At 48.3% G+C, this 10046-nt stretch overlaps 1 long non-coding RNA gene across 2 annotated transcripts; it reads left to right on the forward strand.

Annotated features, from left to right (window-relative positions):
- LOC311594622 lies at window positions 1–9962 on the forward strand. Of its 2 annotated transcripts, XR_014778155.1 has the most exons (3): window positions 1–199; window positions 5044–5336; window positions 7121–9962. It is a non-coding gene; the product is annotated as an uncharacterized lncRNA (long non-coding RNA). The 2 variants fall into 2 exon arrangements; XR_014778154.1 differs by having other exon boundaries at window positions 5044–9962.
- The last annotated feature ends 84 nt before the right edge of the window (window positions 9963–10046 follow it).

Raw genomic sequence — 10046 nt, forward strand, 5'->3', positions numbered from 1 at the left:
AGTGGGATTGGGGGGGGGGGGGCGTGGACCTGAGCACGTCACTTCCGGTGCCCACAGACGGCTAGTTACTAGAGTTGACAGCCTGCGAGTTAGGGCTGTCTGTCCGGCGTGGCGCAGAGAAACGCGCACTGTGCAACTGCATAGCTCTCCTGTCACTGAGGGATAAGTCCTGCCCCGGTTGTTTTGCTTTGGAGAGATGGTAACGAAATGTCCTTTATTATTTAACTGATTCATTAACACCGTCTTCCTTAAAATTAAAGAATCAAGAGAAAAAAAGGAGGGGGCGGGGGTTAATTGTCTATCAGGATGCCTTTCGGAAAACAGTCGTTACAGGAACTCTAGAAAAGGAGGTCATGCACTGAGGAAACGCGCCAGCATTTTTTTCAGGGGATTGGACCTGACGAACTGAAGTTAAGGAAAACTCATCCTTTCTCCCTTTGGAACGTCACAAAGACGATAACGAATGTACAACAATGTCGTCCTTGAATGCGTCTATATTAAAAAACAAAACTCGGAGTGCTGGAGAGATGGCTCAGCGGTTCAGAGCACTGGCTGCTCTTCCAAAGGTCCTGAGTTCAATTCCTCAGCAACCACATGGTGGCTCACAACCATCTATAATGTCATCTGATGCCCTCTTCTGGTGTGCATGAAAACAGAGCACTCATATACATAAAATAAGTACATTTAAAAAGAAACTGAGGGGTTGGAGAAATGGCTCAGTGGTTAAGAGCACCACCTGCTCTTCCAAAGGACCCCAGGTTCAATTCCCAGCAACTACCTGGCAGCTCACAACTGTCTGTAATTCCAAGATCTGACACTCTCACACCAACGTACATAAATTTTAAAAATTAAATAAAATGTTCTTTAAAATTATATTAAAAAAATAAACTGGTAGTTTTGTTTGTACTAATGGAAAGTCTGCTTTCCAATATATATAGGAAATTGCCAGTGCTCACAATATAGTTGAAACTCCAATCTCAAGGGCCATTAGCAGTGGTTCAAGAACTCATTAATTTGTGCAAATGATAGATGTTGATTATAACAGCAAGAATAAATAACTGGATTGTAGAATATGTTTTTTGTTTTTTGTTTTTTTTTGGTGGTGCTGGGAATTGAACTCAGGCCCTTCCATGTACCAGGCAAGTGCCCTGCTACTGGACTATACCGCTGAGCTCCAGATCCTAAAATATGTTACAGAGGTGAGATAGCCATTTAGGTAACCCAATTTTGCCTGAAAATTAACCTCTTCATGTTCTAATTTGGTATAAATGTGACTCCCCTTTTCTGTCACTAAAAACATTTTGTAAGCTAGGTGGTGGTGGCAAACACCTTTTATCCCAGGACTGGGGAGACAGAGGCAGGTGGATTGCTGTGAGTTCAAGGCCACCCTGGTCTACAAAAAAAGTCCAGGACAGCCAAGGCTACAAAGAGAAACCATGTCTCAAAAAACCAAACAACAACAACAAAAACCACCACCAACAACAACAACAAAAAGCATTTTGTAAATGCTCCAAATCAGTCAGTCTTTGTAGCATTTTCCAGATCATTCTGGGGGTGGACATTTTACAAGCCCACTACATCAGCTAAGATCAGCAGGGTGAGGCTGCCTCATTTTAGTTTATATTGTAAGCAGATTTCCCTTCTAAGTCCTTTTCGGTGCCCCAATTTTTTTCACATTAGTGTGCTTTTTTTGGTGGTGTTGGGGGTGATTCCACTATTTGGTGGGGCATGGACCATCTACCCTGCCTAGGCTCCTAAGTGCCCTCTTAGATGCTCAGAGAAGCCTCGGTCTGCATGAGTGCGGCAGCTGTGCATCCAACCCTAACAAAGCCGTACAACACGAAGGAAGGGAGCGAGGGAGCTTACATAATGATCAGCTGACAGCAATGTGACCAAGGCTCCCAAGGACGAATGAACGAGGGCTCAGCCCTTGCTGATTCAGTGTTTGTGGTGACTTTCTTGACCACAGAGGGCGAAAACAGCAAGAACCGCGTCTGGAAATACTCAGAACCAACTGGCACTCGCCAACTGCCCAGCGAATGTTGGTGTTTTTCATCATGCCACTGGCTCATCTCAAACATCTGGGCACCCGGTTCTCTTCTTGTTTTAGTGTAATTGCCCAGAAAACCAGAAAAACTTCCAGATTCCATTCTGCTTCCTTTTTTTTTTTTAAACAGGGTTTTCCAGTAGCAACAAAATCCTTACTTTGCAAACCCAAGGCAACCCTCGTGCAGAGTGAGGATCTGAGTGGAGATAGGCTGGACCTCTGGAAAGCAAGTCCTTCCGAGGCACTGAGAAGAGCGCCTAGCTAGTAAGCCAGGTTTGGTCAGCACTTGAGAGAGAGAGAGAGACAGAGACAGAGACAGACAGACAGACAGACAGAAGGAGGGAGGGAGAGAGAAACTGGCATCTGTGAGTCCAAACCAGTGAGTCCAAGACCAGTCCTTTTTTTTTTTAGATAGGAAGGACCCATCTAGGCATGAAAAGAAAAGATATGGGATCCTTGAATGCATACAAACAAGCAAACAAACAAACAAACAAACCCACTGTCTGGAAAGACTCCACACTGCATGATGTCATGTGACATTCCAAAAAAGGTAAACCTAGGTACTGGTTTCTGAGATTGGGGTGGGTATGTGTGGATGAGTCAACACGATACAGAGGACCCAGGGGCAGTGGACCTGCTTCTGAGTAGAACAGTGAGGGATACGTGGTGTGGTTGGCGCATAGGGGGTGGCACTCTTAGGAGGCGTGGCCTTGTTGGAGCAGGTGTGCCACTTAGGGGTGGACTTGAGGTGTCAGAAGCTGAAGCTTGGCCAGTGTGTCTCTGTTATTTCCTGAGGCCTGCAGATCCAGATGTGGAACTCTGAGCTACTGCTCCAGCACCATGTCTGCTGCATGCCGCCATGCATCCCCAGAACTGTAAGCCAGGCACAATCACGTGTTTTCCTTTGAAAGACTTGCCGTGGCCGCCGGGCGTGGTGGCACAGGTCTGTAATCCCAGCACTCGGGAGGCAGAGGCAGGCAGATCTCTGTGAGTTCAAGGCCAGCCTGGTCTACAAAGTGAGTCCAGGACAGGCAAGGCTACACAGAGAAACCCTGTCTCGAAAAAAGAAAAAAAAAAGTTGCCGTGGTCATGGTGTCTCTTCACAGCAATAAGACTCTAAGACACACGGCAGTATACATTTGTTCCAGCCCATGTGTGCAGCACCAAATGACTTCTGTAACAGACCATGGGCCATAGCAGAAACATGCAAGTCGGCTCATCAGAGTAGAACACCCTCATCAGAATTAGGGTGAGGTTGTGGGGGTCAGATGGAGAGAAACGTGGGGGTCCTCCTGCTCTCTGCCTGTTTATTGCTTCAAACTACTCAAAAAGATAAAGCTGTTCGTATGAAATAGTGGTTCCCTATGGGTATGTCCCTCGCACTTGGGACCCCCAAGGGCACATGCACACTACAATAGAGTGGACAGCAGAGCCTCCGGGTTCACGGGACAGGAGTGGGAGGGGCACTCCAGCAAAGAGGAGCTATGAAAGAGGCTGAAGTGAGAGCAGCAGGCCTGGCTGGAGTGCAAGGGCAAAGCACATGGGCTTTTGTTGGCACTAAGGGAAGAGTCAGGCTGCTGAGGGAGCCCTAGGGTAGACACAGGTGTGCATTCTGGGATGCTAACTTGGGCAGAAGGGAGAATCCAGCAGACTGTGCACATGGGACTGGGCATGTGGGCCCTGTGCAGGAAGTGTGGTCACAAGGGCACAGGGGGAAGGGTGGGGTTTGTGTCTGAGAAATGTTTGCCATTGCATGTGGCATCCACACACAGATGGTGTGACAGAGACTTGGAAGGCCAAGTTGGCAAGAGGCCTAGAAGGGAAGGAATTTCTGAGAGGCTGTGAGTGAAGAAAGGGGCCTTTGGTGTTCTGATAAAAACGAGAACGAGGGTGAGAGGGGAACAGGAGGGATGTGGCCAGCGGCCCTGGCTTGGTAAGGCAAAGGGCTAGGTCTCGTCTCTTTCAGCAGGTCTGTTTTCCGAGGGCCAGTGAGACCTGAAGAGGTTCTGTCGTGGCTCAAAGACAGTAGAAGCTAGTTCCACTTCCAGGGCCTGTGGACCACCGTGCTGATGCCGAAAGCCTGGCAGTTTGCTGTGTGTGGTGCTGAGCACCTTGAGCTGAGCTTCCCTTCCAGGGTCTTATGAGTGCTTGAACAAGTGTTATCAGCTCTTATGGAAAATGCCAGTTCTTGTACTTTGCTGATGCACAGCAACCTGAAAAGGACACACTTTCTGTGCTTACCTGTGGCCTGTGCAGATTCCTGGGAGATCAGTTTTCATGCTTCAAAAGCCGCCAGAAGAGACAGTGCCTTCCTCAAACCCTGACTGTGAGAAGCCAGCAGGAAGGACTTGGTGAAGAAACGGCGTTTTCCTTTTCCTTCCTTCCTTTTCTTTTTCTTTCTTTCTTTCTTTCTTTCTTTCTTTCTTTTTTGAGGCAGGGTTTCTCTGTGTAGCCTTGGCTGTCCTGGACTCACTCTGTAGACCAGGCTGGCCTTGACTCACAGAGATCCACCTCTATTTGCCTTCCTGAATGCTGGGATTAACGGCGTGCACCACCGACGCCCAGCTCCTTTTCCTTTCTGATGGCAGGTAGAGGTGGCAGCTATGGCAATCGCAGCCATGCTGTGCCTTGTGGCTGACCGTCCGTGGACATGCTCACATTATAACCAGTTCATGGAAATGTGACCAGTGTTACATAGATGAACTAAAATGCCCTGGTGTAGATCCCCAGGGAGATGGCCACAGCCAGTGTGTGTCAGGGCAGCTGAATCTGACCTCATTAAGAATGACAGAATGGGGCTAGGGTGCAGCTCCGTTGACAGAGTGCTTGCCTAGAATGCACTCAGAGCACGGAGGCAGGAGGGTTGCAAGTTTAACATCATTCCTTGGACCTTGAACATAGTGAGTTCAAGGCTACTCTGAGACCCAGGCTCAAACAAACAAACAAACAAACACTCAAACAACAACAAAAATGAATAACAGGGTCTTGTCTTTCAGAGATTACATATTCAGCTCTGGACTCAGAGAGAAAAAAACATGCCATTGCTCTTCAAGAGTTTATTGATTGACTTTGAAGATCTAATGAAAGATGAACGACAGCAATCCTGCTTCTATATGCGACACCTCTCCCCTGACCACGGCCAGCCAACCACCAGCCACCCCCGACCCAGCTAGAAATGCAGCCCCAGGTCCTGTTGACCCACTGTCTCAGCAAAGGACTCAAGATCCCGGCTGAGGGCTCAGGGAGCTCACAGAAAGACAGAGGGCAGGGAAGCCTTTTTATTCAAGAGGTAGGCTCGGAAGGGCACATGAACAGGGCAAGGACACGGTGCCAAGGTTCAGAGGTGTGCCTGTGCCTTGTTGGTTTCCCCCTCCTCTCCCCATGCCTCCCACACCGAGCAAACCCCTTACCTCTCAGGACAGAATCGACATAAAGTCACTGCAGCAGCGCTGCTACAGCGGGAAGGAAGGTGGAACTGGGAGAACCCTTGGAAGCTACGGGCTCACCCGCGTGACATAGGCAGTGGCAAACACACAGAGACTCTTCTCACACAAGGTGGCACATGTGTGCACACACACTTGTTTTTAAAGTTAAAAGGAAACCAGCTGACCTAGTGGCACATGGGTATCACACTTCTCTTAGTATGGAGTGGTTTGTGGTAACCGTGAAAACCGGGATGAACCAAGGGCAGTGTGCGGGTTTTCCAGACCCCACACCCAGTGACCCGCTACAGCCTCTGAATGCATTTGGCCCATTTTCTGAGCTGCGCAGCCTTACGCAGGGAGGCCGCAGAGTGGACACAGGACTCAACTTGCCTGGTGTTTCCGCTGTACGCAGTGCCATCTGTCACGCTTTTGTATTCTTGCCTAGAATGTAACTTTGGACGACAGATTCTGATCGGGCAGCAAGGTAAAGCTCTGGGCCCTGCCTGGCACTTTTCCCTGGAGAGGGAACACACTCCTGCAGGACATGATTCTGGGTTTCAGATGGCGTCGTTCACATTGTTTTCCTCTCATCTTCATATGCTCTAGTCATGTGATATAGGTGTCCCACACGTTTTTTTTGTTTGTTTGTTTGGTTTTTTTTTTTGGAGTGTGCAAACAAACAAGGGAAAGACTATAATCCCAACAGTTCCCTGAAATTATCTTGCCTCCTGAATTATTCTTTTGAACAAGCTAATGGCTCAGGAACTTTGCTAATGACTTTCCGGAAGTGCACAGCTGACCTAGCAGGAGACCCTCAGATTAAGCAGCCCTCTATAAGCGAGACTTTTCCTCATGGATGTGGGTGGGAGGAGCCCAAGGACAAGACACGAGGCCTCCTTCCTGCTGCCCACAGGTCTCACTGCAAACACTAATGGGAGATGGGGGTCAAGGGGCACACTTGCCCCACCCCCCACAAACATTAAGGACATCTGAGCCACCTGCCCCCACGCCCCACAAGCATTAAGACACACCTGAGCCGCTTGTTAATCACTTGCTGAAGAACTGGCTGAAAGCAGAAATCAAAGTCCTCTGCTTGTCCAACCTTAATCTATGAGTTGGGATTTACCACAGTGAGGGGTTTGTCCCAGGCTGCCCTGTACAGGAAGGGCATTCCAGGAGACTGTGTTTGAAGATTTTATGTTCCCTACCACAACTACCAGAGGAAACAATGACCTCTTGTTGGTCACCTCATAGTTCAAATTTTGTGATACCACAAGGTGGCACAATTTTGCCACAATAGCTGCAAGCTTTATGTGCTTTATGGCAAACTCAAAATGTTCAGTTGATCGTGGGCTCAATGCCAGAGCTCCAACTAGCATGAGCAAAGCCCTGGGTTCAGTCATGGCTGAGGATGCTGGAAGAGTGGCTGCCAACGCGTGAAGACATGTGCTCAAGTCCAAGCACTACAAAAAGAAAAGCCCCATATATACATAATATGAGGATATACATACATGTATACATGCATGCATACACACACACACACAGAAATGATTACTAAAATCAAGTCAACTAATTATTCCTGCCTCCTTCCCGCATCCCTCTTTTCTCCCCTCCCCTCCCCTCTGTCTCCGTTGCTCCTTTTCTCCAGGTCCTTGTAGGTCTTCTCATGGCCTGATGGTCAGGACTCCATGTAAACAGACAGGGAACAGAGAGTCCCAGCTGTCATGCCTAGCCTGGATAGCTGTTCTGTGCCCCAGGATGGTCTGGAAGGACAGATTCTTGTTAAACTCCAGCCAGCCAGGAAATGCAGGCACTACTGCTACTGTTATGAATCCTAAGGTAACTATGTGATAAACGGGATCTGTGGCCCCCAAGGGCTCGCAGCCCACAGGTAGAGAGCCACTGCTCTAATGGAACTAGCGGAAGTGGTGGTTAGGCAAGGATTTGCAGTGATGGCGGAGAAAGCCATGTCTCAGATGGGCGGTTCTCTCAATGCACTGGAGAACGAGCAGCCCTGCCAGGAGACCACAGAACAGCAAAGTCTGCTGCCCGTAGGCCATGGAGTGTTGGCCAGACTGAGCTGAGGTGACTGTGAGCTGTCTAGGTTTCCTACGGAAAGGGTCAGAGAGAACCCAAGCTACAGCCACCCTAACTACGACACTCTGTGAGGCCTCTCTTCAACAGGTGAAACCAAGGCTGTGATTTCTAACCTTGATGGTTCCTCTCCATAGACCTCTAGTCTGTAGGTCTCAGTCCCCAACTAAGCTGCCGGGCCTGACTTCCCCTGTAGTGCTGCGGCCTGGGCGTCTCTACCTTCTAAGCAGGTGACTGTATTGAGGCTAGTAAATGTCTTCATTAATCCGGCGCAATAAAGTGTCCCCAGGCACCATGCCAACTTGTGTTCCCGCTTATTACGTCTGTACACTCCTCATACTGATCTAGACAATACATAAGAAATCTCAGATAGAAATAGAAAGTAAAAAATGGTCACTGCACTCAGCTCACGCCTCTGAATGGCAGCTCCCTGAGTGGGGGGCGTGCAGAAGGAAGCAATAAAGAACCTCAGGAGCGTGACTCAAAAGCCAGAGAAGGTCACAGAATCATGAAACAAAAGGCCATTGATTTCTCCAGTTTCCTCCTGTGTCCCCTCCACACACACAGGGCAGGACTCCCACTGTGTGGGCGGCAGATTCTTGGTTGTACAGGAAGGTTTCACAATTGTCACCTCTGCCCCAGAACCCTGCACAAGAAAACTGCCACTGGAGGTGAGGGCAACATGGCACTTGAGTTTTGACAACTGGAGTCAATATCCTTTTAGAAGCTGGTCACAACTCTCATTTTGTTATTAGAAATGAAAAATATTTGTATCCCCTAATTCCAGAGTCTTGGGATAATGTAACTTATGATTTTAAGTTTGTTTATACACTGTCGGGCTTTTACTCAGATCTGAAGTCTGCCCAGCTCAGTTCGCAGCTTTATTCTGTAGCCATTCCTTTAACGGCACCCTCTTATGGCAGTGTTTACCTGTTCTCTGACGCTCACCACAAGCTGTCCTGAAAAGGTTGGCTCTGGATTCTGAACCTTGAGATTGGACACCACATACTCTCTGATCAACAGGCTGTGATATCAAATGCTGTGATGGGCCCTCCACAGGCCTCCAAAGACAAAGCTCGGCAGCTCCCAGGATAATGGAGTATGGTGGTCATCGTCTGCAAATAAATATTTTTTTACTATGTCCTACATTTATTTGACCTATTTGTGTATGCACACTCACATGGCTTGAGGGGAAGCACAGAACAGGAACCAGTTCTCTTTACCAGGACCCAAACTCAGGTCTCCAGGCTTGACAGCAGGTACCTTCATGTGCTGAGCCTCCTCACTGGCAAAGGAATCTTTATTTCTGTCTGGGTTTCGTGAAGAAATGTGTCATGAGAACCCTTGCTTTTGGGGACCCTCTGGCTCTCACTGCTGTGTCCTCAGCTGGAACCCTCATCATGGTTACCCTTGGGAGCTGGCCAGTCTCCCGATAGGAATGTGAAAGCTGGGGCTCTTTCCTCAGCATTCAAGACCATGAGTCACAGCTTTCCCCAAAGGCTGACAGAGCAAGACTGAAATCCATAAAGCTTTTGGGTGTCTAACTGCTGAGGGTCAGAGAGGCCTGGGCAGGCTATGGGCGTTATTCTGTAACTGCACCTTATAGAATAAACAACACAGAGGGAACTGAATGAGAGAACCCACGGCTCCCGATGCCAGCTCTGCATGTGTATGATAGAGTCCATGACAGCCGTGGCCTGGCACCATTCCCAGTGGGGCTGCAGACACAGCTTGGCAGGGGAGAGCCTAGAGTGGGGGCCGAGGCCCTGCCAGGTTATCCTGTGTTTTGTACCTTGTAAACTGACATCACCCCAGCCCATCCTGCCACCACCACCACCAAAAAAAGCGTCTACTTCCTTCAGAAGACTGGGAAGGCCTAAGAGAGGGCAGTGGCAGTGGCACTGTGAACGGCTGGGGCTAGAGCACTTTCCAAAGGAACGCCCTCCACCTTTTAGCTCCTCGGGTCATGTTGATGCTCAGGATGTCCTATTTCTCCTGAAACTATCCTTCTAGATGTTTAGCCCCGGTTTCCTAACCAACACAGCAAGTTATAGGAACACTCAAATAGCAAATGTTTAAATCATTTATTGCCATTAAGGTACAGATCTGAATTACACTGTATGGAAAACACTGGCACTTGTTACCACTGGAAATTACATGTAGACATATGACCAACTCAGGGATGTACTGTACTGTAGTTGCTAAAGAAAAAGTCAAGGGTTTTGAGTACTTAAGTGCTTATAGTTATAAAATTTTGTTCCCTTGGATTTATACATAATCCCAATAGATAATATACATATTGCCGCAGATGGCTATAGAGAGAACCATCACTCAGAATTATTACATTAGGTGCATACTTTGAACTACTCTCGATGAAGACAAATAAGTTTTAGCATTAATAAGGCAGCCGAGAGTTGGGTTAGGGACTCCCACTACTCTATAATGTTGGCATGGTTATTAGACATAGCATCCGTGTTTTC

Source organism: Acomys minous (assembly GCF_964271855.1).
Source record: "Acomys minous genome assembly, chromosome: 3".
Lineage (NCBI taxonomy): Eukaryota > Metazoa > Chordata > Mammalia > Rodentia > Muridae > Acomys > Acomys minous.